The sequence below is a fragment of the Tachysurus fulvidraco genome, chromosome 7 (genome assembly GCF_022655615.1).
Source record: "Tachysurus fulvidraco isolate hzauxx_2018 chromosome 7, HZAU_PFXX_2.0, whole genome shotgun sequence".
Lineage (NCBI taxonomy): Eukaryota > Metazoa > Chordata > Actinopteri > Siluriformes > Bagridae > Tachysurus > Tachysurus fulvidraco.
Genome location: NC_062524.1, coordinates 3931112 through 3936111, shown reverse-complemented (window position 1 = coordinate 3936111; position 5000 = coordinate 3931112). Strand labels below are relative to the sequence as shown.

The window sequence follows — 5000 nt, the reverse complement described above, 5'->3', positions numbered from 1 at the left end:
TGTAATGTAATCTAATCTCATTGAAAACCTTCTAGTCTGATCGAGCTTTTTAATTCTGTTAATTTGTTCGATGATTTCATTAATGAAATTTTCAAATAAAATCTATCCCTAATGAGCCAGAGCTGTGAGGAAAAAAGGGAAGTCGTCCTCATCTGGGTGACACCGGATAGTGTGTCTCAATCATTTCCCTTCTCTGACTGTGTACTATATGTGTATTAGATCATATTTTTATCTGTTGCTTGGAATAAATCTCACTCGTGTTTACTTCTCTCGGTGGAAGTTTGTGAATACAGTATAACTTACAGGCTGTGTCTCAAAGCGTCCAGTTCACTACAGCAATAAAACTCTCATGACTCTCAGGAGCCAACGAGCACGTCCTTTTCTTATCGTTTTTGTGCAAGGAAATCAAAATTGAAATTTAAAGACATTCAAAATCACGTGCGATATTGTTTAAATAGCACGTCGGAGCGTCTGAAGGGCAACACGATTAAAAATAATTCGGATGGAGATCCAAGTGAAAGATAATTCTCCAAGTCTTTCTGTTGAGACCTAAATTTAAACGGTCAGTTTTTTCCAGTCCTGTCGGTGATGTCACTTTTTTTGGCTTACGGATCAAATACGATCCGGAGTCAGCGAGCGAAGAAGCAGGATCGACTTTTCTAATTTAAGACTTTTAGTTCTTGCACTTTTATTTAGGATAATGCAGGAAATAAAACAGGAAGTAGGTCCACCTTTAAAACCGTTAGCATGAGGTGTTGTATTTTACCGCAAAGTGTAATAATAGATTTTTTGCCGTTAATCATAAAAGTCAAGGTGATTATTTTTGTCTTGTAGAGTCTAATTTTAATATATTATAAACACCATGGAGCTTATTGTGTTAAAGCAAGCATAAACAGAGAAAATATTAAACGCTAACAAATAAAAAAATATAAGGTTGTGTTAAGTTGTGCTCAAAAAGAATTTAGAAATCAGCCCTTTTGAACGTTTTAATTCATGTCCGTATGAATAGTTAAATACAAATACGTAATAATTTCATTTATAATTCTTAACACTTTGTTTAGATACCTGATATACTTGAAATCAGTCCCAAATTCTAATCGAGATCAGAACAGATCAGATCTGTGAGTAAAACATAAACTTTTTCAATCCTAAAGGAAATCTGTATCAGTCTTTAAGCTCAATAAAACTTACGCTTTGAATTTAAAAATTGATTTTATTTCTTTTTTTCCCTTACTTTATATTTATTCATCGATATATCGGTTGTATGAATAATCTGGAAGATATGAGGAATGTAATTTAACTCTTTTTTTTAAACCCGCGATGTTTGTGTCCACTCCCACCCACTACCGCAGATTTTTTCTTGAGAGCTTGTGAAAATTTTGATTGTATACAAATGATCAGACTAATTATTAGTTCAGGCTAATGTCCAGAATAACAGAATTAAACATGATTGCATTTAAATAAGATAAATTAACACTAATGCTAATACTAATCTTCTTCTCAACGTCATGTGTTGACTCCATTCTTATTATTAGGTTGCACGCCAAATCCCGCCGGGTCCCGCGGATCTCCCGCTAAATTTTCTGACCGCCCACTCCCGCCGGGGGCAAAGGTGAAACCGCCCGCTCCCGCGAGATTTGCGTTGGGTCCCGCGGGAGCCCAAACCTGATGCAGCCCTCTAATTCGGTGTAAATAAATGAGTGATGTGTCTGTGAGTCTGAGCTACTGTGAGTTAGGACTCGTGTGTTTTTCCCTCTGTTTATGATCTTACACTGAATTTTAGTGTTGAAGACAAATCTGAGCTGATTTTTAGATGAACAAACACTTGGAGCATCTCAGAGAGCAGAAATTGGTTTGATATCAATATTTACTCTGAAGATACAAACATCTGTGTGTAAAAAAAACTGTTTTTGTTTTTCTGGGTCATTTCTATAAATATATTACCTCTAGTATTGTACAGAAAATACAGAAATACTAAGGAAACACTACAAATTCTTAAAGTCCTGAGTGTCAACTTTCATATGAGGTTCATATTAGCACCACTAAGATGTTCATCATCGACATGGACACAACAACAACAGGAGGTGGAAACTCCATCTTTTGGCCATTGGGAAAATAAGGCATGGCTTCAGCAAAAGTGCCTTACTTGCCTGAGAACATCATTTTAGAAAGCTGACTCCTGTCAGACATTTTACTGACTCCGTACTCGACAGGAAACCATGGATCCTGGTGTTGGAGCTTTGTGACAATAGAAGCCCCCTCATTAACCATTAGAAATTTTAGAGTAGTCCTTTTTAAAGGTGCTTACATGGTACTATTTCACAGATAGTGGGGTCAGTGGACCAGGTGGTGGTAGAAATCACAACCCCCTTTTATAAAAGTCACATATTACCTTTTTTTATATAGTTATTACCCTGTTTGGCTGCTCAGGTGAAAAGAGTGTGTTTAATCCCAATCTTGATAACTCAGAAACCAAAGAAAGAAGAAAGTTAAGGAACAAACAGTCCTAATCGTACCTCATGCACCTTGATCACACATCCTGCTCTGTGAAATTAGTCCCTATAAAATGTGTCTTACCTTAAGATAAAATATGAAGATTGACATTTTATTGATCTGTTTATCACTGAAGCATTACTTCGAATTAAGTATACATCATGAAGATACCTGGTGATATGTTCTGCTCTGTGATGTGTGTGTGTGTGTGTGTGTGTGTGAAAGAGAGAGAGAGAGAGAGAGAGAGAGAGAGAGAGAGAGAGAGAGAGAGAGAGAGAGAGAGAGAGAGAGAGAGAGAGAGAGAAAGAGAGAACTGGGTAAAAAGTGTCATAAACCTGCTCTAAACGAAATCACAGCTCAGGTTCCGTAGCATCAGCACCCCTTCCTAGAAAATTTGCATTTCCCAAGTAAGAGCCACCGCACCTAAATAGCAGCATCTTTCTCAGCAGGGATCGATTTTGCAACAGGTGAATGCCTTTTCCATGTGCGAGTGCCTCTGTGCACTCTTATGTTACTGTAGATCTCCGGCTATAACCATGCCAAGGTCCGCTGCGTGCCAGGCTACCAGATCACATATTCGTAGCTCACAGGGGGGAAAAACAAGAGCCACACATGGTTAAAGCACATGTACTAGTCATTTAGCATCACCTGTCCATGGCGCTAGCGTGAAATGCCTGAAAGTTACAGGAAACCTGTCAAAGCGGATAGTGGAAATGTGTGAGCCATGTTATGCATGTGAGACCTTCTAAAAGGAGGTCAGGCACCGACGATCACTTCACGACCCTGTGTTTCAGACCTTTTCACTGGTGTTTGGACAAGAACGTAATGTTTACAGCAAAACGAGTCTCTGGAACATGATAACCACTAAAATATAGCGAAGAACACAGCAACAAGGAAGTGACATAATGTCTTAAAGATACGACGAAGCCCTGAGGAAAAGATACAGATTTAACCTCCGTCTGGAAATAAACACCTCCATGGCAGCGCAGTTTCAGTTCTCCTTTCAATTAAATAGAAAATTATTCGCACACGTCTGTGGAAACACAACGACCGAAAAAAACACGGCAACCTCTCCGGTGTCATAATTATAATAAACAGCATAAACACTAAACACTGCACCGGTCTGTTTATTACTGTGTCTGTTTGTTTAACACAACAGTTTCCTAAACACCAAATACTGCAACAGATGAAGTGTTAATTTAATACTGCATTGTTAAAGTACAACAAAGCTGTTACAAAAAATAAACACTGTACTGCAGGTGTTAAGTCAACACAACACCTGTCTAAACACTAAACTCTGCAGCAGTTCATTTAAATACTGCAGGTCTTTACACAACAAAACAGTTCCTCAAAAACTAAACACTAAACAAAAAAGTAAACACTCTGCTGTTTTTTTAAACATGGCAGATGTTTATACAGCTGTAACCTAAACACTATAAAGATACATTTAACATTTTGTGTTCACTCAATGTAAAAAAAACAAAAAACACAACACTTATCCAAACACTAAATAATGCGATGTTTCCTTTAAAGGTGTTCTTTAAGCACAAATGTTAAAACTTTTTTTTAGAATGACATAAAAACTAAACACTGCAGATGTTTGTATATAAAGTTGGTGTTCATTCAATGCAATAATTACGTAAGAATTAAACACCTTACTGGTTTGTTGAACACTGCGGGTGTTAATTCAACACATCTGTTACCTAAATACTATAAACCGAACCGGTTCATTTAATACTGCAGGGTTTAATAAAACAAACATTTACCTAAGCACAGAAAACTGTAATGGTTCATTTAATATTTCAAGAGTTAAGTCAGACACTAAATTCGATACTGCGGGTGTTTATACAAAAAAAAAGCAAAAAATAAACACTGTACTGGTTTGTTGAACTCTGCAGGTGTTAATACAAAACAGTTGTTACCTAAACACTAAACACTGCCAATATACATTTAATATTGCAGGTGTTAATGGTAATAGTTATATTAGTCTGAATATAAACACCTACAGTATAAACACTGTGCGTTACATGCGCATCAAGTGAAAGCGAGAATATCAGAATCAATACTGAAGTACATCGCTGTTCAACACTGCAGTCGATCATCTGGTATTATTTAAACACTACGTTAGTTTTGAGTCAACTGATTTATTATAGATTCGTTTATTATATAAAAGGCAAAGAATGGTGTTAAACTAACCTGCTGTGTTTCTGTAAATCAAGAGAACTTTTGTACCTTGAACAGAATCTTTCATGTTAATGGAAATCTGTAAATACCTTTGAAATGGTTTTGATCAATGGAGCTCAGTAAACACTGTTAGACCTTTAATTCATTGTTAGAGCACAAGTTTTACAGCACTAGGGGTGTTAAAGAACTGCTTATACGGTACTAAGGTACAAATGTAGTACCTTTTTTCTAGGAGTGTTTTAATAAAACTGTAGGCTATTAATTCATATATATTTCTCATTAGTGCCAAAGCACAATTAATAATAAGGGAGCTCGAGGGTGCC

General features: G+C 36.7%; 1 protein-coding gene across 2 annotated transcripts in view; it reads right to left on the bottom strand.

The window, feature by feature from the left end:
* scn4ab (sodium channel, voltage-gated, type IV, alpha, b) overlaps window positions 1-5000 on the bottom strand; it is a 39837-nt gene that overhangs the window by 34404 nt on the left and 433 nt on the right. The gene's annotated exons all lie outside the window — the stretch shown is intronic.